The sequence below is a fragment of the Cyprinus carpio genome, chromosome A2, assembly GCF_018340385.1.
Source record: "Cyprinus carpio isolate SPL01 chromosome A2, ASM1834038v1, whole genome shotgun sequence".
Taxonomy (NCBI): domain Eukaryota; kingdom Metazoa; phylum Chordata; class Actinopteri; order Cypriniformes; family Cyprinidae; genus Cyprinus; species Cyprinus carpio.
Window position 1 is genome coordinate 11,415,467 of NC_056573.1, and position 27,937 is coordinate 11,443,403.

General features: G+C 35.3%; 1 pseudogene; it reads right to left on the bottom strand.

The window, feature by feature from the left end:
* Positions 1-801: 801 nt before the first annotated feature.
* Positions 802-27,774, bottom strand: LOC109103057 (annotated as a pseudogene).
* Positions 27,775-27,937: the final 163 nt, after the last annotated feature.

Sequence of the window (27,937 nt, forward strand, 5' to 3'; positions counted from 1 at the left end):
TGGACATAAGAAGGGGCTGCATGCTTATATAATTAATATTTATAATGTCATAATTAACATGGTGTGACTCTAGGCTTAGTTTCCAGCCCTCCTCCGATGGGAGTCATTCAATTTATTTCAGTGAAATCCTCGTCTGCTCACATCTATAAACATTATTTTGTTTATGTATTGAATATCTCGCTGTAATTTTAAACCACTTCTGGTGTGACTTCAGCATGCTCACTGGTATTCAGACACTGAAAATGATATAAGGAGATATATTGTACACAAAGGGGTGAAGAGGGAGAGTGTTACGAGAATAATTTAAATAGGATTTGACAGATGAATGACAGATGTGTTTTAGGAGATCTCCTTCCCCTTTCACTCTCTGGTTTCTCTCATTCCATCATTCTTGCACAATATTTGATTGTCATCCTATAGCTTTTTTTTTTAAACTTCATGAGAAATCCACAATATATAAAAAAAACAGTTGCTATTGTGGTTGAATTAATGCCAGAATTAATACAATCTGTTCAGTTTTTACACAGAAACAAGATGGATGGAACTTATAAGGCAATTACCTGTTAAAACCAAAATTTTAATTGCATACTTGTGATGGTGATGATCTGTTAAATGTAAAATAAAAATACATAATTTAATAATTTTCTCTGATCAGCATATAAATACTTATATATAAAGAGAAAAGGCATACTAAGATCTAATGTAATAAAAATGATCTGTATTGTTTTTATGATGATATGTATAATTTATTTTAAAATATCAGCAATAACACTTTCAAAAAACAGCAATAACACATTTTCTCTTAAAGGTACATTTTATTCACACTGAGGTACAAGAACTGTGCATGCAAACATGCAAGAACATTTTCATGCTAGCAACTATGACTAACACTACGCATGTACTTTTGACAGCAAAAAAGATTTTGGATTCAAAATTGGTCTTTCTAAAATTATCTCATAAAAATGTATCTTTCGCAATTGTTTTTATGCGACAAGTGCACAGTTACACAACCCATGTAAATTTTCACATTTAACTAAACAATTACACTATAAACCACTATTATAAAACATACAGCATGACACATTATGCTTCTGCTGCACAAGTAAACATGCTTTTATGGCTCTCGATAAGAGACGTTTGTGTACATATACACAGACACACAAGCACATGACATGAATTGGGTTGTGAAAACAGGATTGTAGCAGAATGTCAGACAGTCTAAATCATATAACTTTTTTCCTGAAATAAGGAAGATAAAAATAAAACCTGGTCACTAGAGACCCAAAAGGTCACCATTCAGCTTTACAGATTATTACGAGTCTGAGAAATCTTGAGCAGCATAATGAGGGCACAGAAAAATGCACAAAAATGAGGCAATGGATGTGAACCATGATTCAAACGAGTCTTCTCAGCAACAAAGTGAGCTTTGATCACATCCTTATAAAACCAGTGTCACTTGCTTTTCAGAGTCAGTAGTTTGATGAAACACAATCAAATGTCAGAGTCCACTTTTACTTGCATATTTCTCTCCTGATCAATGTGTGTGAAAGAACGGCTATAAAAGACACATCATACGCCAAACCATCACCATGAGCTGCACGGTTTCCCTCATGTTCCTACTGAGCGGTGAGATGCACAGTTCCTACAGGAATGATGGCGGAGCAGCAACCTGCAGATGATGGAAGTGGTCCGGGTGACAGCCTTTCTGTGCGTGTAGAGCACAGACTCATTGGTTTGTGTGTCTTGTCATAGACGGAGCATCACTCAGTGCTCAGACGGCGGAGAAGTCATCTTGACAGGCGGAAGTGCGGCGTGTGGAGGGGCTGCATTTTGTCATCATAGTGATTTGGGAGCTGAAGTTGAGGCCGTTGCTTGCCATCGAGGGCTGCTGGTACTTCGTGTCAGCTCCCAGAAATCTCTGCATGTGCCACCGCCTCCACTTTCGTTTGATCTCAGACTGAACCTGGAGAGTGTGTGTATGAGGTCAGTAAAATATCTCTATTTTTCAAAAATTATTTTTGTTAGATAAGGTTTTTAAGATCATGAGAAGCAAATTCAGTCATGTGTTTCCAAACTTATGACTTGGCAAGTACAATTCTCTCTCTGATATAAAAACGTTAAATTCTGATATTACCTCTCCATTTAGAAAACAGTACAGGACAGCAACACAAAATCCCTGAAGAAAAATAAAGAGGACAATCAATTTGAGCTGCCGCAGGGTAGACTTACAGTCAAAATCACAGTTAAATAATGAACAGGTTTGTGTATTTAAAAAAAAAAAAAAAAAAAAAAAAAAAAAAAAAAAAGTATAAACTCAGTCCAAACATTTTAAAACAAATGATAATTAAATAAAATAATTTTCAATTATAAATCAAACATGAATGAAATTACCATCTTAGTGTACAAAATTAATGGTTAATCTTATTTGGCTTTAGAGAAAGATGGATGTAAGTCTGAAGAACTTAAAGGGGTAGTAGGAAAAAAAAATTGTTATTTACTCACCCTCATGTTTTTCAAAACCGGTTTCCTTCGGTTAAACACAAAAGAGCCGCTTTCTGAAGAATGTCTACTGACAACTGTTTGGTTATCAACATTCTTCAAAATATCTTTTGTGCTCAACAGAAGAAAGAAACTCAAACAGATTTGGGGCAACATGGTGATGAGTAAATGAAAGAATTTTAATTTTTGGGTGAACTAAGGCCATATTTGTATATCCTCATTCAACTTTTTCATCTGGCTGCATCACAAAGATGGAGGGAATAAATATCACTGGGCATGTCTGGGGTGGAGACATGCTGGCAGATCCCACGGTGAGTCTAATGCTGTGGCCAATCTTAGTATTCTGTTGGCATTTAGGGAATCCAAACTAGATAAGCAACGCTTATAAAAGAATACAACCATGGGTAAAAACATGTTTCAGTCCCCTGCTGCTTACCTGAAAGGACCCCAGGATCAAGTCAAATACCAGACGCACATAAGACACAATGTGATGAGGCATAAAGGCAAAGATTATGTAGTTTATCCCGAACAAGGGAATCAAAAGTAGAGTTGATTTTGCCAGTCTCCTGTAGACCAAAAGAAATGACATATGTTGGAATACGTTTGTATTTACAGTGGGTATAGAAAAGAATCCACCCCCTTAAAATAATCACATTTTGTTGCTTTGCCGCCAGAAATGAAAACGGAGACAATTTGTTTTATCCAGCTGTATTTACTCCGTTTAACATAACTTTCAAGTGAAAGATATAACACCAACATGTCAGAAAGAAGAAGAAAAAAAAATTTATGATTTATTTATTTGATGACAGTCATTCCACAGATTTCCAACAGGTTTAAGTCTGGGCTCTGATGAGGCCATGCAAGGACATTCACCTTTTTCTCCTTCAGCCACTGTGTGCTTTGGGTCATTATCTTGATGAAAGGTAAACCTTCTTCCCATTGACAACTTTCTGACAGAGGGCAGCAGATTTTCATCAAGAATTTGACAGTATTTTGCCCAATCCATTTTTCCTTCTACTGTATCCTGACAAGTGCTCCAGTCCCTGCTGCAGAGAAATACCCTAATAACAGGATATTACCACCTCCATGCTTTACTGTAGGAATGCTGTTATTTGGATGCTAAGCTGAATTGGATTTCTAAATAAGTCGCGACTACATGTGGCCTTTCTTGATGAGTGGCTTTTTTCTTGCAACCGTCCCATACAAGCCACATTTGTGGAGAATGTGTGATATTGTTGTCACACACACAATGACCAGTCTTTGTCATAAATTCCTGCAACTGCTTCAGAGTTGCTGTAGGCCTCTTGGTAGCCTCTCTGACCAGTTTCCTCCTGACACTTTCATCCAGTTTGGAGCGATGTCCAGATCCAGGGAGGGTCTGTGTTGTACTAAATACCTTCCATTATAGACTTCACTGAGCTTACTGGGCATTGATAAAGCCTTTGAATTTTTTTCTCCTGACTTCTGTCCAAAACTTTTTTTATTCTAAAGGGGGTGATTCTTCTATACCCACTGTATATTGTGCATGTAAGACTGCAGTGTCTGTAGTCCAACACAAAAACTCACGAGTACTGGTGTGAATCATTTTCTTTTATTATAATGTCAGGTGATTTTATTTTGATGTATAAGTATTAGGATGATACAAATGAAGAGAATGAAGTTCATCTAGAAAAACCGCATCAACAGATTAGGCACTGTTTTGCACCACCTGTCATATTTGTGAGAATATGATCCTGCTGTACGGTCACTCACCAATATGGTTACCAATGTAGGGGTTTTTATAATCCACCACAGGTCATCGTCAATAAAATCCCAACATCTATCAAAATAATATAATAGAATGAATCTACAGTAATGGAGTAAAACATCTGGGTAAGTACAATTCCCAACTTTTTTCTGCATAAAGAAATGTTTTTAAGCAATAATGTATGAAGCGTTTGAGACAGATCTACCTTGAACTCCAAAGGTGGTTATGTAATGGTAAATAATCACAAATTATTTAAATTTTTTTTGTTTGTGTGGACTACTTAGTCAAATGTCTGGGAAAGAATCCTGAAGAGTGATTTGCCAATCAGTCACTGTTACTATGGTAACTAAACATGCACAGAAAAACCCAGCAACTGCTGGCCACTTTATATTGTGACTCTTTTCAGAGCTGACTGATTTAGATCATGTCCTGAACTCTTTGTTAAATAATTGTTTAAAATCCCTTTGTAGAAAATGACTGGGAGCCAAGTCTTCTGAAAAAGTGGACTCTTTGTTTGAACAATCCACATAAATATTGGATGCAAAAACAAACATAGAAATACATAAGAAAAATGTGGCAATGAAAATTAAAATATCCACATAAATTCTTTTCAACCGTCTCCTCACATGAGCTCTGCTCTAAATATAGACTACTGACTTCCATGAAGGCATGTCATTTATCATCAAGGAACAGCCTTGAGTGAAATTTACAGTGTCAGCTATACTGGAGCTATTGCCAAAAGGTGTGCAGAAGAGCTCTTAAACTCATAAAAATAGTTATATCCTTCACTCGGTTTTAATTGTTACTCTTAGGTAACAGTGTCTACAACAACCAGAGGGGATTTTTATGGCTGCCATGAGTGTGTATATAAAAACGTCGCAAAGTATCAAAGTGCCGTTCAGTGAACAAGTTACATTTACTCACTCAATATCATGTAAATAAGCTTTTGTGATGCTCCAGACAGTTATGAAGACACCTGGAACTCCTGGAACACAAACACACATACTGACTATGAATATTGTGAATATTTGAATACATACATGCTTTGGCATGTTGACATTTAGAGTCTCTGTTAGAAGGCATGCTTCCAGGGATTCCTTATTTAATTGGCCTAATGATCATTAGGAGTTCAATAAAACGAATGGATTGCCAATTAGCCTCAAACCTTAACTGACCCTGAGATTCAGATCTGAGCCTACTTATCCTAAATTTAAAGAAAAGTGACATGTGAATCATTTGCCAACACTATACAATGACGTCAATGGAAATGTTAATTGTTAAATCTTGAGTGTGTACATGCACAAGGTCCTATTGACTTTAGTGATCAATTTGTCATTCACATTTGGCAGGTGTTTCTCTCCTGCCATGAAGACTTATGAGGCCGAGGGGCAATATATCTGAATGCCACGGAGCACATACGCACCCCAGCCAATGAGAATGTACCACCAGAAGTACTTCCTCTCAGAGAAGAAGGATACGGCCAGGAGAGCGTGCAGATACAGACCCTCCACCAGTAACCAGAAGAAACTGGCCATGACACCATACTGGAAGAAAACCACGGCAGCCTTGCAGCCCACCTGTAAAATGCAGAGAGGATTTTGTTTAGAGCCATTATGTAGTTGTGTATATTATAACAGGAACTGTGGTCTTGCATGTTTACCATGTACTTAAAGGGAATGCCTTTGCACTTGTGTGTTGCATGTGCTCGGCACTAGAAAACATTGTGGAATACTCCCAAAGAGGGGCATTAAAAAGAGTGTAAACACAAAGAACAGCTGTATGCTTGTCTGTTAATGTTTGACACTCTTGTAGTGCGTTGACTGTTCAGAAATGTCCTGCATGTAATCATCACCTAAAAGGGTTTCAATTACTGCAATAATCACACAGCCCTAAACAATCTTTGGAGGATTTCAAAAGAAACAATCACTAATAAACAGTAAATCCATTTTAATTAACAACAATACCTGAGCCTGAATAATCTACGTGCCGTTTAAATGTCTAACATGTTTTTGTGACCTTGCAAGTGTGTTTACAGAGAGGATACCGTGCCATCATGAGTGTTTGAGCACCCTGTTGTGACAGATGTGACATATTCTGTTGGCCGACAGCTGTGTCCAGACGGCCCAAAACACTCAGATCCAGATGAAGAGTGTTTATACAGGAAAACACACAGAGAACGCATTACTAAACCTTTACACACAGGCCATCAAAGCTTTTTTATTAGCCAAATAGACTCACTTTAACAAAGTGTCTTCCCTTTACAATTGTTAAAACTTGAACACTGCATATGGTTTTAATAACCATGAAAATGACACTAAATAAGCCAAACATGACCATGATGTTGGGTAAATACAACGTTGGCCATATCCGGATGAGGGAGGTCATTTACAAACTCTTCAAAGATCTTGAAGGACTGCTCAAACACCGCTACACCTGGCCGCAAAATGAGATTAAAGAGCACTTTGCCAAACACCATTTAAAGAGCAAACCTTATTACATTAGCAATTTACTAACAGTGTATCAGTTGTGGAGATGGTGCTATTTGTTTCTTGTGAGGGAGAAAACAAATCAATTGCATTCACCCGACATGGTTACATTCAGCTAAGAAAGTACTAATAAAATAGAATGCAACCAAAATAAAGTATAAAAATATTTTTATCCAGTATAAATGTAAAGAATGTACTTTATGTGGTTTTATTCTAGTCAAAAATATCAAAGGGGTCATCGGATGCCCATTTTCCACAAGCTGATATGATTCTTTAGGGTCTTAATGAAAAATCTGTAACATAGTTTGGTTAAAATTTCTCAATGGTAGTGTAAAAACACCCTTTTTACCCTGACAAAAACAGCTCTTTTCAGAGCAAGCCGTTTTGTGGCATTTTCCTTTAAATGTTAATGAGCTCTGCTGACCCCGCCCCTCTCTTCAAAGCCGCTTTCTGTGGGATTGTTTACTTTACTGTTGTTGTGCCAAATTTGCTTACTTTACTACTAGTAGGTGATAAACTGTATGTGAAAGTAGCATGTTTGAATTCATAGTATTCATAAAACAGTAGGCTAAAATTCCTGAATTAGCGACCACTTCCACCGAGATTCTGAAGTGCATGTCCAATGAACACTTTACCATCCAATAAGGCCATAGTAGACGAGATGTACATTTGTTGTCATTGTCATGTGATATTTACATGTATTACATTCAGATTACACTTCACATATATACATACACACACACACATACATATATACACACACACACTATACACATACATATATACACATACATACACACACACACACACACACACATATATACACAAATATATCTTAGTCAGCCAGTCATTATCACAAATATACCCACTGACTGTACATTATCCCTTATTTAAAAAACACTTACAGATCCGTAGTGGCAGTCATCAGGTTCCTCCACCTCATACAGAACTACATCCTTCATAATTACAGCCACAGCCTTCAATATAAAGGACATGAACAGGTGAATATGGATGTAGTTCCTTGTGCAGTGGAGTTTCTTAGAAGCAAAGAGAGAAAGAGACATAGTGAGCCGTGTTAGCATAATAAACCATGTGCTGAAGGCTACGTAAAAGGCTCTGCATATACTGTATATAGACAATGCATTATAATAATCACATGGACGACACGTGAACACTCAAGAAAGTGTGCATACAGTGTTGTTCGTTCATATGTTCTGTTCGTGTTGAGAGGAGACCCTCTCATTCTGTCTACTGTACTTGTCTTCTGCCTTTTAAAGAGGCACAGGAAACTCATATACTGTGTGTATGAAAACTTTAATACAGTATAACTCATGAACTGTGTGACTCAAGAACTGTTAAGTGTGATGCAAGCCAAAAGAGGAAGCTTTTCAATACACTTGAAATCTGGCTTGACCTCTGAGGTCACTGAGGGGAACATCCACTGTGGTTAATTTACTACTGAGAAAATTGTGCAATGCAAAGCTGCATGTTAGAGGTTACAAACTACCAAGCCATTTTTTTAGGGTTGTGCAATAATGGAAACAGTGTATAACCCTATCAAATGTCAGAATTGGTGCACTTTCGCAATGCACTGTATTGCATTGTATTATTGTTAAATGTGATATAAAACAGGGAATTTCAAACAAGGTCATCTGGCTTTACACCAGTATGATTTAGCAGAACATTGATTCGCTGCTAGATCACAGTTGAATCAATCACATAAAATGTGGGCATTCCCTGAGGACAACAAAACTATCAGTTGGGAGTTTTTTGGGGAAAAAAAAATTTATGTGAGAAGGTCCTGTCTAACCCAGGTGAAAAAGAAGTACTCTTAAATGTATTAAAATATACCTGAAATTCATATAGTACATTTATAGTACAATCGTACTCATAACATGCTTACTTGAAGTGCATTAAAAATGTATTGAACTGCATTTTAATATTTTTTTTAAAAGTATACTATAAGTATGTTGGTAATATGCTTAGTTATATGATAAAACAAGTATACTTTGTGACATTAGTTCATTTACAGAAACCATCCTTATTTTACTCTTACTCTTAAAAATAATATTTTATGTTTCCTTTTGTATAAGAATGTAGTGAACGTGCATCAGCCTACTTTTCAAAAGGAAGATGTCTTGAATTTTTTTTAAATATTCTATAAAGTACATTAATTCACTCCCACATAAATGCATTATAAGTCTATAAAATATGCAAATGCATTCTTACATTGTACCAACTTATAATGTATTATAAATATAATTGTATCAAATATGCTTCAGGAACAAGCATACATATACATCAATATGTTGTTTGGTTTTACTTGTTTGTATATGTAAAAGAATAACATCTTTTAAATACATAACATGATGCATTAATTGTAACAGGCTATTAACTATACTTTGCACAAGCATTTCAACATCATATAATTTTAGTGTATTATATTACCAACCAGCTACATTGTACCATCACTGATACAAAGAAAAATCAATTAGCAGCATTTGTCTGTCGTTTGTTTGTTGTTTTTTTTCTTTTCTTTTTTTCAGATCAGCTGCTGTTGCAATAGAAGAACATTTGAATTCAGATCAGAGAGATGAGCAAAGAAGACAGTAGTAACTGTTTTAATCCCATATCAATGAATTTCAAATGTTACATTCTGACTGACATATTTCCTAATAAAGTGACTTTTGGGACTCTGAGTACAGTAATGTACACAAGATATCGTAAATTAAAGATTTGAAAGTAAATGTCATTTTAATTGAATGATTTTTGTACTTTTTAATATACCATTTTAGAATGCTGAAAAATAGCTTTATAACAAACTAATAGTGTACTAGTAATGCATTACTAATGATATTCTACTCAAGATGTTCTTGAATATTAAAGTGAGGCTTAAAATATATTCTAACTGTACTTCAAGTAGTATAAAAAATTTATTTTTAATAATGTAAAGTACAATTTAAGTACACTAAATATACTTGTGAAGTTGTTCCATTTTAACACAACTAAATATTTAAATCTAAAGCAATTAGCTTAAAGCCTATCTTAAAGAACACTTTAAATAATTAGTTGTTCCAAAATAATACATTATGCACTTAGAATAGTAAAATAAAATAAGTGCATCGATACAACTTAAGTGTATTCCTTTTTTACTTAGGTATAACAGAAGTCAGCGGTATGTTTTGAGCTGTATGGAGAATTTACCTGAAAAAGGACAAAATGATGATGGCGATGATGAGGGATATAAGAGACACAGTGTGACCAATAGTGTATCCAATTCTCACAGAGCCCAGGAATTCACCCTACGAGGAAAAAAAAAAAAAAAAGTGAATGATTGCTAACTGTAACATTTATATCAACACTCACGACTCAAAGTAGCTTCCCGAAGACACTTTAATTATCCAGGAGACATAACCAAGGCTGCTACACATCCAACGCAAAAAAAGTGTGACCAGCAGAGGAAACTGAGGTTTTAAATACACCAGGAATGATTAACAGAACTGAAACAGGTGTGTAGAACTCAATTAGAATCCATAGAGACAAACAGGCACGGGTAACAAAGGCAAACGAGAACAGAAAAAAAAAAAAAACCTAAAACAAAGACCACACGTGACACTAAAGCCAATTTCACACTGCAGGATTTTAAACCCGATTTGCAAGTCCACTAGCTCGCTGACAGGTGATCGGAAAATCGGCAGGTGATCAGCGCTCGGCAATCTTTATGTGTGAACTACTCAATGGCGCATAAGCGAGGCTCGCTGATGCCTCAACAAATATCTATGCTAAATATCTGGATTATAATGTCATTATATGTAATATTACATTATAATGACAACATGACAAATGTAGTATGCTTAGATTACTAGCAGTATGTCTGGATATTGCACACACTGATACTATATAGAACACACTATTTTAAACGGCGGCAAAGTAACATACATACACACACACATACATGTATATGTATGTGTGTATATATGTACGTATGTATGCATGCGTATATGTGTGTGTGTATATAACTACACAGAAAGTATGAAATTTCAAATCCAGCCAGTTGTTAAAAATAATTTAATATCGTGTCTAAGTTGTAAGTAACTCAATTTTATATTTTAGTCTGAATATCAGCAAGGCTATTATGGAACAACAGCATGCTCTTGCTCATGTGATATTGATTAAATTATTACAGCAAACTGATGTTAAGAGCCAGATTAACTAAACAGGGCAAATTAGGCTGCAATACCATCATAGTGCCAATGTCAGCAGAAAGTGCAACTTAAAAAACACATTTGCAGCCAGATAATAATTTCCATAATGACTAACGTAGTCTACCAAATGCAGTGTAAATAGCAACTATCGCAGTCAAGTGTAGAATGGGTTAAAACATGCTTTTTTGGGCGTTAAATAATGGCGACCATTAAACACCATAATAAATCACATCGCATAATTTACTAATACCCTCCTTCTGTAAATTTTGCAACTGAAATGGAAACTCCCACAAATCCATATTCATTAAGGTCAGCCACAAAAATAACTGTCCACACCTTTTCATCTCTAATTTTTCACTGTCTTTAGTAAATTCTGACAGTAGTTATTAAATACCAAAAGAGTGTTTGCGCTGGCGCAAGCTGTTAGTAAAACTTGCCCCAAGTGTCTTATCCTTAGTTGACTGATGGCTTATTTGGTACCTGTGAGAAATATATGCTGCTATTGATTAGAATGCATTGAGTGCAGAGGTGGAAAGAGTACAAAAATATTCTACTCAAGTAAAAGTACCATTACATTAATGAAATTTTACTTAAGTAAAAGTACCAGTCTAAAAATCTACTCAAGTAAAAGTAAAAAGTAGCTCATTTAAAATTTACTCAAAGTAAAAATTACTTAGTTACATTTTAACAGTGGTGGGGAGGCAAAAATGGGACCAAGGGTGTCAGACTCAGTTCCTGGAGGGCCACAGTCCTGCACAGTTTAGATATAACCCTAATTAAACACACCTGATCCAGCTAATCTAATCATTTAGGCTTATTTGAAAACTACATGATATGTGTGCTGGAGCAGGTTTGGAACTAAACTCTGCAGGGCTACGGCCCTCCAGGGACTGAGTTTGACACCCCTGGGATAGGCCTATTAATCTCAAACTAGTTGTTTTTAATTAAAGGAATCAGTTATTTAGAATAAGACATTTGGGCTGTTACCAGGCAAATCAGTATCAACAGATTCATCTTTTCAATGCAGATGAAATGCAGAAGCTTCATCAGAAGTATTTACACACTGTTTAGTGCAGGACAAGAATGCATTTAACCTGCAGTTACAAATGCATGAATAATGTTTTGATATACAAGACATAAAATGTTGAATACTCATTTGAAATAAGAAATTAATTAAAAAAAAAAAAATCAAAAGATACTTTAAATGTGAAATTAAAATGGCCAGCAAGTCACTGTTAATAAGTGAGTCATTGCGATTGAACCGAATCATTTAAACGGTTGATTCATTCAGGAACGAAACACCGTCATGTTGCTCAGAGACACAAAACTGTACTTTGGTGGCTGTGTTTGGAATTATTTTTTGTTGTAGAAATAGAGCAAAGACAGGCAATATGGTGTCTAAAACGCAAGTCTCGTAATTAACTTGTTTACTGACCTGTTGTAAAATAAACAAACAAACAAACAAACACATACATATACATATATATATATATATATATATATATATATATATATATATATATATATATATATACACATATACATATACATATATAAATGATATATGTAATCATGATAATTTTTTGGAGGAAAAGCCGGCATTCTTTGTGTGATTTTGATTTACTATATGAAATGATATAAATACGTAAATTTTCTGCCCCTATATCTTCAATTTTGTGATCATTCTAAATGCATTTTAGCAGACTGAATCACACAGTGAAAGAACGCACTATAAATGCGCGCGCACATCATTAAAACAATTATCGCAGACGATATATATAGCACACTCCGCACCAGTCTTTTTGGCTAATTTGTGCAAAACCTCTTGCTAAAATGTCAAAGCTTAATTTTAACCACCAATGGAAGGATGCAGTTATTTAGCTTACCTCTACACGCTTGCGAAGGGTTGATGTCTTGTCGAGATTTTATAAGCTGCTAGTTTGGTCTCCCTAGGCAAGCGCAGCTTACACTGCATAATAAAGCATAAATATGGCCAGGGGTTCACTTCATTTCCTTCGAGTTCAACTTCAGAATATGACGGGGTTTCGTTTTCAGCGGTGTCTGTACCATTAACGCCCGTTTTGTCCGTCTGCATCTTTCTTGTGATTTTAGCGCCAGTTTGCCCTCCTGCCCATTATTTACTAACGTAGTTTCCAGGGAGCGATTTTTTTTTTTTAACTCAGTAATTAATGTGTTTTAAAATGTAGCGAAGTACAATACTTCAAACAAAATATATTTAAGTAAAAGTAAAATTACAGATTTTAAAAATTACTTTAAAAAGTAGAAGTACACAAAAAAGCTACTCAATTACAGTAACGCGAGTAAATGTAATTCATTACTTTTCACCTCTGATTGAGTGCTAATCAAAACAAAGCAAAAATGCAAATGTACGCACCACGTTTCCATCCTGTGTGATATTGGGGTCATAACCACAGTTATATGCAACCACAACTGGGTTTATTTCTGTCCAGCCATTGGCAGTGCAGCTCTTCGATATGTTTCCTGGAAAAAGGGCAAAAGGGCAGTGAATACGTAGATCAAAACAGAGAGAAATATGTTAAAGAAGAGTGTTAAAATTCATGATTCAATCACAGCAGGCCCGTCGTCAAGGGGGGGGCATTGCCCCCCCAAATGACTTACTGTGCCCCCCTAAATGTAATGCACAGGACAATTACGCAAACTTGCATCAAGGGCGGTCACACTGCACTTTTCGTTCCATTGACTTCCATTCATACGCATGCGAATGCGTCAGACCGCAAACGCAAGCTCATGCGAAAAATTTCGCATTTCGCTGCGTTCCAAAGTTCAAGTTTGGTGAACTCTGACCTGCGAATTCGCATCACTTGAAGACGTGGTACCATTAAAAAATCGATACGTACAGAAATTCAAAAATTAAGGAAGCGCTAATTTTAGCCATAGCGCAGCATCCTATTTTACGTAACACATCTTTAAAAGATTATAAAAAAAAAATAAAAAAAAAAGTTGCATGGTTCGCAGTGTCAATGGAAACAGGAACAGATGGTACATTTGAATGAGGACACATTTTATAATTTTTTATTGCTTAGTGTGTATGTATTTATATAGAGAGAGAGACAGAGTAAAACAATAAAACGCTTTCGACACCATCGCAAAAGACACAGTATACAAGCACATTAATCCATGTTGTGATAACTGAGGAGAGACCTGCTCCCACCCATATTCGCAGCGGTGTCCGCAAAAATTTCGCACGTTGAAGATTTAGTGTGACTGCCTCTTTTGATGTTTAACGTCTGATATATCTTATTGATTGAGATCATTGTGATTGTGATGTTGTTTCAGCAGAACTTAGCTCACAGGAACAGTAATCACTACAACGGTAACATTAGAAATGCATAACACATTACCTTCAGAAATGATTCAGACATTCATTATTCAACGCATTATTACACAGAACATAATTTTAAAATATAATTATATTCCTAAATGACTGTTAAAACATCCCAAAACAGCACCCAAACCTTGCAAAGACCTACCTCATTAAGTATTCAAATACAACAGCCAATGGCAAGTCTCCAGCAGCAGACCTTTTAATATGTTATTTTTGTGTTAGTTTTATTTATTCAAATTACAATATGCAGTTTTTGTTTTATTTTTTTTTTTTTTTTATTTATGTAATTCATTTAGTTTAGTTTACAGTATTGTTTATGCGTAATTCCTTTGCGCAGCTGAACTGCGCATTGCATGCGATCTCAGAATAAATTTTTGGCGGTTTTGTACAGAAAAGCTACAGTATGAATATAAGAAAGTGGTTTAAAGATTCGTCGGTGACAAAGACGACTTTGACCAACACCAACGTGTGTGGAGACGACTCTGGAGCTAATGAGATGGTAGGATTGGAGAATTTGTCACAGCGTAGACAGAGCAGCGGGTGTAATTATGAATGGGCCTACTACTAGTGATGACGTGATTGCCGTCGCTGTGGCTGTGACTGGGCCAAAGCTGCAGGCCATTGATGATCTTGGAAATGAAGGACCGAAAATGTTTATGAAGTGTAGAGTCATAAATCAAATTGGTTTTGGTGTAGTTTTAGGTTGGACTTGTAATGATATACGTTACGTTGATTGTTCATGTTACTTAAAGCCACTAGATGGCACTGTGTTGTGTATGTGACGAACAATGCAGATTAACAAAAAAATATAGGCTACTAGCTAAATTTGGAAATATTAAGAGACAATAAACAGAGACGTTGAGCTCATACGGTGAAGTATTTTATTTGAACAACTGAACAAAACAAGACTATTGTGGTCTATTTTAGTTATAGCCTAATATGGGTTGTTGTTATAGTCTGTCTCAGATCATTAAAAAAGTGTGCCCCCCTATGAAAATTAAATGCCCCCCCATTTGGTTTGTTCTGGCGAGGGCCCTGAATCACAGCCTCATTCTTCCAATAATCACTGCTAAAAAACACACAGCCAAAGATGAGGCTGGCAATTACTGCAAAACAAGCAAAGCAAATGAGCACTTCATGGATCTCAAGCAGCCAATGAATTAATCAACAGGAAATTACTTATATCTTTATACACTGGAAAATGGAACGTTTTAATTTTAACTTCTCTTTTTTGTGTGTGCATATTGCAACAATTTGTGATCTGATTTATTTTAAGCAAAATTTAACAATTATCTGACATTTTTTGTAACAGTTTTCCTTGCAATTTGCGACAGCAGATTTCAGCGACTGATTACTGCGTGGAACGCTCATTGGCTTGAACATCCTCTCAGGCCTGGAGGACTTCAAACTTTATGGGGCTGATTTCTGCACCAAGTCTGTTTTTTGTGAAGTAAAAAGTAGACAAGCGCATCATCAGGGAATCATTCTCTGCAAAGTGAAGGAAGAAAAATAACAGTCTTATCACTGCCTGAAATACCAGTTGGGAAATCCTTTTACTCACTGGACACATTATGACGCTCCCATAATGACCCTTTAGATCCTCCTCTCACTTTTCTGCACTACATGTAATGTCCATGTCATACTTATCAAATTCATGACCTTTCTGCCATACACTTGAGGCCAGGTTTTTTTTAAGGGGTTGATGTCACAGCAGAAGATGAATAGAAAGGAATGGAATTTTAAGAAAACAGCACCTCCCAAAATATTCCCAGTATTAGGAGGCAAGGATTATAAATTTGCCTCTGACTTAAAGTATTGAAATGTCATGCAGATGTCTAACTCGGCATTTGGAAATATTCTGTTTACTACTTTGAAATAGTAAAGTAAAAGTTAAATTTTAATATACATTTAGTCACTGGTTGTATTTTTCTCTAACAAATTCCCAGAGGATGATTTGCCTCAAAATTAGAGAGACGAGTCATGAATTAAATATCAACTTCACCCCTGAAAATGTTACTCTCATTTGTAGGAACCTTGTGCTCTTTGGGGAACATAAGGTCATTAAAGAAGGTAGGCATAAACCTCTAGAGAATACAACAGGCTCCACTTATGGACAGTGAAACACAATAGTATACAGGGATTGATGTAAATCTGCTGTACATTAATTAGAACAGAATGCTTGTTATGAAATGTCACGAAACCAGCTAGCAACTAACCACAAAAGCCTCTAATGAGAGGCATTTCACACATTGGAATTTACATATGGATAAGGAATCAGGTGTTTTTTCCTTTTCTTTTTTTACCCATACATGGCTTCAATTAATTGACAGTCTGTTCTAAATAAAAAGTCTCTACAAATAAACTTAAAAGTAATATTGCGTCAATGCAATTTTCAGTTTACCAAGACCTTTAAACACCTTTAAAATGAACAGAAGTTTTGTTTTATTTCTGAAGTTAAACACCAGCCCCACATCCAATGAAAATGGCTCTGTTGGAAGCAAGACAAAGAAAAAAAAAAAAAAAAAAAAAAAAAAAAAAAAAACAATCACTGCAAAACAGACAACATTTTGAAAAGTTTGATATGCATTTGGCTAGTTGTGGCGGATAGCTTAAACCTCATTACGACTGTGCCAGCATTATGTATAACTGATGATGTTTACTTCTGACAGCAAAGATTCTATATTTAGTCTAAGTGAATATTGAGGACATTCACACATCCTGCAACAGATATGCATCAAATATGAACTACTTTATAGTGTTAACTAATAAAGAGATTAGTCAAATACACTGAAGATAAAAGCACAAACTCCTACTCATCTCATAACAGCATCCACAGACCACAAAATCCTCTGATGACTCAATTTTTATTCAAATCCTTGACAAAAGCACTGTTATTCAGTATGTTTTTGCATGTAAAAAGCTCCATCAAAATTCAAGTGCATTAAAAATGTGTAATCTCAAGCACAGAGACAGATAAGCTACTGCTGCTAGAGTCTGGATTTGTTTTCAATGAGGGATTGTCAGAAGAATGCTTTCATCATCCCGAAAAACAAGACAATGAGGACTGCCGGTGCCATGTATGACGATGGACCAACATGGGAGCTAATCAACCCACACTTTTGTTATTTCAGAGCATGCCTTTGAAGAGGTCTTCTGCCTCCAAGCATGCAGAGATACAAGCTGGGCCTCCAGGTTAAAGCTTGCCCATGTAAAAATTTACGCAAGATTCACTGCCAGCCTGAAGAGAGAGGGTGGGGGTTCTGGTTCTGGTAAAGTTTTGGTCCTTGAACAAGTGTTGATAGTAGCATGACTTGTATAAACATGAATCAGACTGGGCTTTTGATAAAGCTCTTTGAGCAAAGTGTTATTACAGCAGCTTTCTGCAGTGAAGGTGGGTGTGTAGGTGTGTCCTTCTCTTTCAAACGCAAGCCGCTTGACGTATTATGACAGCGGATCTAAAAGTGGAACTGCTGTGAGAATTCGCAAGAATGCGGGTAATTAAAGGAGTATTCTGGGTTCAATACAAGTTAAGCTCAATCAGCAGCATTTGTGGAACACCTACGAAAAATTATTTAGTTTCCTCCCTTGTTACATTGAGGTACTACTTACAAGAGAAGTGAATGGGGCCAAATTTTTGGTTTAAAAGCAGAAATGTGAAGCTGATTTTAATTCTTTTGTTAAAAATTGTGCATTCTTTGAGGCGTAGAGCTCGGTTTGGGGTTTTAAGGTTTAGTCTTTTGTTGTCATGAGGAAAATGCACAATTGGATACAACTTTACCAAACAAAAAAAATAAACCTGAAATAAAATATAAATATTGGATGAATAACTTTCAAAAAAATTCTAAGAAAGAAAATAAAGTTGCATTGGCTATTAACTGAAATAAACTTTAAGCTGAAGAACTAAAATGACTAATTAAAAACTACTATGATAAAAAAAATACAAATTTAAAATTAAAAACTGAAATAAAAATGAATTTATTAGAAATATATTACATATACTGTATATTACTATATAAAAACTACTATAAACTTAAAATTTAAAATAAAAAGCACACATTAAAATGAGTAACTGAAAATACAAAATGACTGAAACCAAAAAAATTAAAATATAAGCCAATTCAAAATATTATATATATATATATATATATATATATATATATATATATATATATATATATATATATATATATATATATATATATATATATATATATATATATATATATAAAATAATCAGATTGGCCCCATTCACTTTATTGAAAGTGTCTCACTGTAGCCCAGAATTATTATTATTAATTATTTTTTTTGTGGTAATCAACAGGACACAAATTTGGGAACTTGGAACTTTCTTTTAAGGTGTGTTTTGTTTACCTTTGCTTGCAAGCATGTAAAGTGACACTGAACAGCTTTGGCTTGGTAAACTTTGCTTTCTGAACATTTATATGAGGTGTGATCATGAGGTCACTGCACTATTGAAGTCTGAGTTACGAGTAAAGAAACCACTCTGAACAGTTGAGAAGATTTATGACTGTATGTTTGCTGTAAAGCTCCTGGGTAAAAAGTTCACATGTGTTAGGACACTACAAGCTCCTCCCAAAATACATTTATGACATGTTCCTGGATCTATGTGCTGCCAAGTTTTGAAACACTTGTTTTCCTTTCCATGCTCCTATTAAAATGAATTGCTTCTTGATTAGACCAGAACACAAAATCTGGTAGATTGTTTTGAATCTATAATGTGATACTACCACTGGACAGATTAAGCTTCAAGGAAAGTATTTTATTACTGCTGGATAATACAGGAACAGAATACGGTGAGATTTAATCTTCAGGCTTGATTACACAAAGCATCAGTGCTATGGTTCTTTCCTAATAAATTTATATTTTTACACACAGGGGTCTCAAATGGATACATTTGAACAAATTAAACCACTTAAAAATGTCTGAATGTGACTAAAATGCTTCTAGAGCTTTTCTCAGAACTAACCTCACTTTTCTGAACCTTTTTCAATTATTCTTCAACAACTGCTCCCAAAGTGACTTTTTTTTTTTATGGAAGTCATTTCTCTAAATTCACACAGGTGAACACTCAGAAAGGGCTTAAATGTCTTTAAATCTATTGTTTTATCATTTGAAACCTGTCGTTTTACACTTTCTATAAAATAAATGCCAAAATGTTTTATATTCTGCTATATACTGCAAACAGATTCAAATGTGGCTAAAGTAATTTTTAGGGCCACTGTACATCTGTTTGGCTTACAAATGGAAAAAAAAGGGAAGACTACACAATATATTAAGATTTGGTGGACAAAACTGTGCTTGATTCATTCTGAGGGCATTAAAAGAAGTGAATACAATGAACTGGCTTTCCAAAAGCAATCCTATCCAACTTATGGAGACATAAATTTCACGTAGTTCTGATGAAATCAGCATAATCGCAGCGATCACTAATGCAGAGTAAACTCTAGTGTGTACTGTAGGAACCCTGATAAAACAACTGTAGATAAAAATCATCAACTGTCTTTTAAACACTCTTTCTGGGCAATAAACATGGAGCATTTCTGGGAAATCGGTGCTAAGGAAAACAAATGTTCCCTTTCTTTGGTCCAGAAAGCCTCAATCTGTTTGCTATAAACTAATGAGGATTTTTGTGTCCACTGAGTCCGTGCTTGTCCTTTATTCTGCTCTCTGGTTCATAAATTGTTCCATCAACACATTCGATTATATAGTTATCAGAATTATTTTGGGGGGGGATTTCTTCCAGAAAGCACGCTCTCAGAACACTCAGGAGTTTCACAGGAAAGACATGCTCCTTTCAGCAAGACACAGATATGAAATGGAAGCTATTAGATGTGTGTAAACAGTTCATAGGATGAAAATTGTGGTTGTAAATCAAAGCTGAAATTCTAACAGAAAGCACAAGTGAGTAGAAGGACATGCAAATAAATAAATTCAAATTCTGTATCATCCTTATGGAGATCCCATAAAGAAAAAACACAGACATGACGAAAGTCCACGTGTCACAGCTACTTTTTTGACTTTATAAGAGCTGAACCAAAAGTGCTGTATTTTCCACAATGATGTGTCATAACAGAAATGGACCCTACATTACAAGGACGTCACTGCCGCTTTTAAAGTAGGATCACTTTGAAAAACGTATTGATCCACAGTCATTTTCACTTACAATTTCACAACCTCTTGAGATACTTTCATTGGTTTTTTCGTGGCAAATTAAACTGCTACAGACAGTACTCAGCTCCTAGATATTTTATTTCAACTTCTAAAGTCAAAAATGACTGCTTTTACTTCTGTGTGCTTGAAAATAAAGGGAAATTTTAAGAGGTAGAGTCAAATCAAAAAGAATATTACTGAAAATATGAAAATAAAAGCTAATACATTAACTTTGACAAAAGGCAAGTTTTTTCAATTTCCTACATGGTAACATATGCTAAAATTAATTAGGGTAATTTTTCATTTTAATGACATCTGGCATGATATAAGTGCTCAAATCTAAACCTGTCCATCAAAGGTCTGTATGATTGACAGGTCCATTGGACAGTCTAGCAGAATAGAGAGGTCAGCAGTGATCTACATGACTGCAAGCTAGTAATATTTTGCTGAAAGCAGTTTAGTTATCAGCCATTCAGCAAATAGTACATCAATAAGTCAAGGACTCAAATGGACATTCACTCTCAGACAGCAACATATGAAACCACATAAATCATTAGCATAAATTCAGAATGCATCATGTTGCCTTTCTAAACAACCCACACTTTGTTTTTACCTTCCCCAAAAAAAAAAAAAAGTACATTATTTCATGTGTGTACCGTTCAAGTTTGGGGTCTGTATGTGTGTATATACACACACATACATACACAAATATATACACATATACATCTATATATCTCATGCTCACCAAGGCTGCATTTATTTGTTCAAAAATACAGTTGAAATATTATTACAATATAAAACAACCGTTTTCTATTTGAATACATTTTAAAATGTAATTTATTCCTGTGATGGAAAAGCTGAATTTTCAGCATCATTACTCCAGTCTTCAGTGTCACATGATCCTTTAGAAATCATTTTAATATACTGATCTTAATATTTCTGGTACCCACTTATTAAAAATGCATATTATTATTAATGCTGAAAACAGTTATGCTGCTTGATATGTGATACATTTCTTTCAGGATTTTTGATGAATCGAAAATGTAAAAATAACAGCTTTATTTGAAAAATAAATCTTGTGTAACAATTGTCCTTACTCTCTCTTTTGATCAAACTTTAAAATATACACAGACATATACATAATATATAGACACATACACGCACACAAGATCGATATCACCACGTCTGCTACTTAGCATCCATAACAAGCACAGCTACCTTGATATCTACAGCTACCCTATCATGTTCAGTTGCTAAATACACATCTAATCCTGATTAGCCAAACACAACCACAAAAGGCTTACTAAACAGTATTAAAAGTTACCCATGGCTTTCTTCGGTACAGAATAAATTACAGCGGTCATGAATTCTTAGCAAGTAATTGGCCTTTGAGGCTTTTCCCAGAGAAAGTCTCATGAATACAGCTTGTGTGTCAATGTCTCTGCTAAATTACAGAAGCAGGTCCCAATAGGCAATCTTTCTCTTTTCTCCAGCGTTATCAAAAACTAATCAGAGGAACTCAGAAGAAGGCTTTGGGATAGTCTTTAAATAAAGTGACATTGGTTATTATGTTGCTAATTACGTCATAGTGAGGACATTTGCTTTCTCAGAAGTTAAGTCTCCAGAGAAGTTGCAGAACATTAGGACTTTAAAAGACCATCAAGAATGGATAGAAGTGGAATAATGGTGAAAACACAAGGTGAGAAAAAGGTTTTGTGGAAAACATTTAGCATCTTCATACTTATTGAAAAAATATTGACATACCTCTTTGATCACTGACATGGCTGAAGTAATTCGGACAGGGGATGGAGACCAACTCTCCAATCCTAGCTGTGGGCCAGCATGCTAGATCCCATTCACCTGTACAACCTTATCCAAAAGTGAAGAAAAACTGATTAGGAAATAAAATACTGATAAGATATCTGAAAACATACTGCCATCTAATCATGCTACAATTGGTGAGAGTCTAGATTGTCTCTTAAATTAGTTGATATAGCCCTGTACAATATCTTTAGTTCTTGACACATCAAACATCCATTAAGTCGGCCTTAATTCACACTGTTATGTATCGACAGACAAAGACAAATGGCAACAGACACATTCGTCTGATTTTGTAGGATCATTATGTAACCCCTGTCGGTATCTGTTTTTTGCCGTCTGTCAGTGAATTAGCCTTCAGAGATTTCAACTTAGTTCTGTTCAGTTCTGGAACTCTGAACGGATAAATTAAAGTTATGATGTAACAAGCAGTGACAGATCTCTTCTTTCATATTATGACAAACATTCAAAAGAAACAGACTAGAAAAAGAAAAAAAATCCATCTTGACTGATCCAGTTAGCTTGCAGTCAATTGTAAGAAAGGGGCTGGTTTAAGCAGACTGAATGACTGGAGAAGTCCAGCATACATCAAAGAAGTCTGTGATTTCACCAGAAGCTCGAATCATTCAACTTTGATTAAAAAAAATAAATTAAAAAAAGAAACATGAATGTTCACAATGAGATCAATATCACTCATTTAGAATTTTCATTTTATACTGACTTTAATGTGGTTTACACCACTAAATCTAACCGACATTATAGATTTTAGAACAGACTGGGCTACATGACAAAGAAAACCTAATCAAACACAGTGCCGTGGGAGAGCGTTTTATCAAAGTTCATCTCACAGTCTGAGAACCCAATTTGCATATTGGTCTCAGATATATTACTCAGGGGAGCTTTATGATTGAGATTTAAACCACAGGAAACACAAATGACAACACACAACCTTGACGCACAAGCCCAGACCTTAAAACTTACACAACCAGCTTTTGTATTGTCAGTTAAGAACAAAATCAATATTAGATTGGGCTGGAATAGGTAGCATTTCGGTTTGATGAGGTACATGCCCAGTAGTCAGGCACTTAAGCTCTTGGTAAAGTCCACTTATAATTTACTCATTTTAGCTTTTTCACACATACAAAAAAAAAAAAAAAAAAAAAAAAAAAAAAAACACAAATCACTGTGAATGATTCCAGTAATTAAGGTACTCCAATATGTGATGTGTTATTAGAATTTGCTATTAAATGTGTTATCATAGCTCATCTGTGGTTGTCTGCCTTAGTGAACAGTCATGATAAAACTTTATCAGTGTTGATCTCCTTTTCATGTTTTTCATTTTCACAGCAGAATCAGACCTTAATGCTGAAGTGAAAAAGCAATTTATTTAATTTTAGTTATTTTTAAAATAAGCATCATTAGTTCCACAATGTTCCACAAGACTATGAGGGACTTAACCAAAGATTGTGACAGAAAATAAACTGTATTCTGTTTGTGTGGGTATATGTTATATGTGATCTTATGATTTATTATTTAATAATTATTATGTGGTGATGAAAAAAAAAAAACCTGAATGTACTTGCGGCAAGTAAAACTAAACCGCTGAGGCACTGCACTAAAACTACTGATTTTATCATAATGACAGTAAAAACACAGATGCTGTGAAGATCGCACTTCACAGAATTTGTGCATAACACGCATTTCTGCATAATTAACTAGCAATGCCTTTGTAACCTCTGATGCCTGATCAGACAAACAAACACAAAACAAATATTATCTGCCCAATTCACAGTTTCTACAGTAATGAGAAGTGAGGTTTCCTCTGCATGCAGTCTGTGGGAAGAAATGAGGGGGAAAATATTGACTTTTTGCAGATAAAGCAGCACAGCTTAACTATAGTTTAACTAAGTTACCATGCCACATAATGTGAAAAACTGTACATGGTTTAACAAAAAAAAAAAAAAAAAAAAAAAAAAAAAAGTGTCAAATTTATGGTTTTAGCAATGTAAAAACTGAATTACCATATAATTTATGGGGAGAGACTGTAAAAAGACATTTCCAGAAATCCCTGTGTGACACTTATGATCATATTTTAATCAAATTTATGGTTTTAGCATTATCTAAACAAAAAAAAAAAAATTCTTTTTTTTTTTTTTTTTTTTTTGGGTTAGTTTTTTTTTTATTTTTGTTTTTTTTGTTTTTTGTTTTGTGTTAGATTTGATTTAAGGACAGGTGGCTTACAATGAACCGATTCATCATGTGGATTTCTATTATACAACCTGTATTATGGTGGATATCAGTGCATTTTAAGGTCAAAACAAAGTTCCTTTTAAGCTTTCCTTAATTTCACTCAGTGTCCATCTTTGAAACGCCTCTCAGGCAGCTATTTCAGTCATGCAAATACAGCTCTTTCAGTAGTGTGTTTAGGCACCACACAAACCATGGCAGCGTTAGTGATCTGATGACTTCACCAATTAGAAGCTGGCTCTTATTTAGAAGGCAGGACTATTCCACCATGTTGCGCATTGCACTCTCTTATATTCATAAGTAATATGAGTGCACCGTTGTGGCATATACAAAATCTTTGGTAAAAATCAGAATTTGGTATATTAATATCTGTCACTTAATGAAATGTATGGTTGTAAAATATACACACACTAATATGTCATGCTGCAATACCGGAAACACTGCCACTATATTTTCATAGTGAATTTCTGGCAACCACAGCTATTTCTTTTTTTTTTTTTTACTGTGCATTTAACAGGCTATTTTTACAGTGCATATCACCAATATACAGACATCAAGTCTTTACATGCCTACAGTTGTCATATAGTGACTTATATCCAGGGTACATACCTGACGTGTTGTTTTCCAGCTTGGACAAACATTCTCTTTTCTCCGCTTCCAGCTCCCACATGACCTCACACATCTGGACAGACAGCATCTGTTTAAATCAATATAATAACAATATAATATAACAATATAACACAATCACAAGATTCTAACATAAGATACGTTTTACTTGCAATAAAACATCTTAATTTTTGAAGTTTCAGAGAACATTGCATCACATTTCTGAATAGCAACAGACCTTTGATCACATTAAGCGGCACATAATTATTGTTTGAAGAGAACGAAGTGAAATGGTTGCACATGTGACACTACCTCTCCCTTTTCCCGAGTGTCATTGAGATTTAACGAAGGAGAGGACAATTCCTAAAAAAAAAGTTATGTCAGTCCTTTGTTTTTACATAGCAATTTAACAAGTGTAGCATAAGTTTCTGCACTTACTGAGCTCTTAATAATGTCTCCTTTCACCTCTGTCAATCCCTAAAGGACTAACCTCTGGATATCTATATGGTTGAAAAATTAATAAATTATTTGTTGTCAAGTTCTCTCAATGCTGCAGCTGTATTCAATTTTCCTTAAAAATGTAGGCTGTATTGTATAAGAATGTGCTCTCGTGGATTCTTTCATAGAGCACCAGAGGACAGTGAGATTTATGGCAGGTTCTCTGACAGATGAGGCCATTGAGAGGTGGCATCAATCAAAAAGTCGCAGCAGAGCTATGGCTACTCCCAAACCTGTCCATATGCTTACAGAAAGTATAACCATCTGGGTCAAATGTTACTCTGGTTACTGAACGGTCAGTATGTGTGATCTACAGCAGTGTTTTACAACTTGTTTTGCACAGCAGTAACCCCATAAATAAGAACCAAAACTGGACCTGAAACGCATCCCATTTAACTTTTATTACGCTGAATATCATGTAATTATGGTTAATTTTATTATCATCACTTCTAAACAAAAAACAATCAATACTATGGGTGAAAACAGACTTATCTTGTACCACACATAAAATGCAACAAATGTCACAAATTTGCGTGGGGTGACATATTCAGAAGTAAATTCAGTTGCATGGTAAGCTGTACATTATAGAGATATGAGTCACTACTGTTTGCAGCGAGGAAGGAGCTATGATCAAGGACAGTGCTGGCATGGACACAGTGATGGAGGTTGTTACCATGGCGTCACAAAAAGAGAAGAAAATCATTCTTTATACTATTTCAAATAGCATGATTAACAATATGACATCCAGTTTAGATGGTAAGCACATGCTGTACATAGAGGAATCTTTCCATTGTAACACTGTAACTGTGAATGCATGCTGTTTTAGCAGTATCCGTCTGGAGCACTAAACCTGAAGGATTTAAAAGTAAATACTGACAGATTTCCCTGGACACGATTTGATTTCTAACATTAGCAGCACAAAAAAAGAAAAAAAAAAAAGTGTTATGTGATGCATCATAAATATCATCATAAATATAAAGCATAATTTTAACACACACACACATCTCTCTTCATGGCTAGACCTAAGGAAATCTGAATTCAATAAACAACTTTATACATTTCGATGGAAATCAGCTTTATTACTATCCCTGAATGCTCTATCAAAATGTCAGAGAAAACTTCAGTGTATAAGAGAAACTCTATTATCCACATAATTATGACCTGTCTGCTTAGTTTTTATCATAAATTTGATTCATTTCGGACGGATAATGCAGGAAAGTTTAAATCGATTGCGTTCTTATCCGAGCAAACAGCAAGCCAAAACTTCAGTCTCTACAATTTAATTCGGTTCCGCAAAAAACAAAAAAACAAAAACCCTGCTCTATGAAAAGAAACACACAGCAGCTGCTGCTCTGAGACAGAAGAGCAAAAGAGCAACAGCTCACCCAAGGCTCATTGCTAAGTTTTATTTTGTCAGTACAATTTAACCTAGTTTAGTTTAATCAAAATTCTTCAATGAAAATAAGAAAAATAAAAACGCATGCATTCTATCTTTATATCCTTGAACCTGACAATTTGTTTGAGGACTAGGTGTGTTAAATACTTGAGAGCTTTTCTTTCGTCGATGACTAATTACATAGGAAACTGGATAAAATGATAAAGTGTTGATACTCACAGGTCCTAACGAGCAGGTTAGGTATAAAAGCAGCAATTTTTTAGACATATCCATTTCAGCCGATTCAGCAGTTGCCTGAGAGCGCTTCTTAAAAGTATGGATGCAGAGAGACAAGTTGACGGCCGAGAAGAAACTGACAAAGAATCCGAAGCATCAGCCAACTATGCGCCGTGCGCGCGGGTTCACCAGCCGGACTTCGCCGCCAAAACTCTCCATGTTTATCCCTAATATGAAAAAAAAAAAAACACTTAATTCATAAACGACTCTGGAATGATGTGAAGCCATTCACAACAGGCGTTTGCTTGAACCACATACGTGACGAGCGTGAGGTGGACTGTAATTCCAAGGCTGTCGACTCACGTCCTAAACCCTCGCTTCCAAAGTAGGAGTGTGTGAGTGTGTAGTCTGTAAAATACTATACCAGGGCTGGCGAACGTCGTCCTGGAGAGCCGCAGCCCTGCAGAGTTTTGCTTCAACTCTACTCAAACACACCTGAACAAGCTAATCAAGGTCTGAAGGGTTAGAAAGCTTCAGGCAGGTGAGTATTAATTAGGGTTGGAGCTAAACTATGCAGGGCTGCGGCTCTCCAGGACCGGAGTTCACCACCCCTGTACTATACTGTACAGTCATCGCCAAATGTTTAGGCAATGACACAATGTTTTTGTTTGTTAGAAAAGT